Genomic DNA, 275 nt, shown 5'->3' with positions numbered 1-275 from the left:
ACCTAGCTGATTAAACTTTACTTTCAGTTGCTTTCATACAAAAAACAAGTTGAAGGAATAAAAAAATTTAGTTCAAATAAAGGAGTAACTTAGTTGGCCATATGCAACCCCGAAATTTAGTTTCAGTTAACTCGATTCTACTTGGTGTTACTAATCTTTTTTTTCAGTGTATATATGTATATACAGGGTTGGGAAGTAACTCGTTACTTGTAACGAAGTTACAGTTACAGTTACTTCTTTTTGGTAACTCTATCTTAACTTCGTTACTTTTTCTA

Source organism: Vollenhovia emeryi, unplaced genomic scaffold (assembly GCF_000949405.1).
Source record: "Vollenhovia emeryi isolate VEMERY1.0 unplaced genomic scaffold, V.emery_V1.0 DF939372.1, whole genome shotgun sequence".
NCBI lineage: Eukaryota > Metazoa > Arthropoda > Insecta > Hymenoptera > Formicidae > Vollenhovia > Vollenhovia emeryi.
This window is presented reverse-complemented; position numbering follows the sequence as displayed.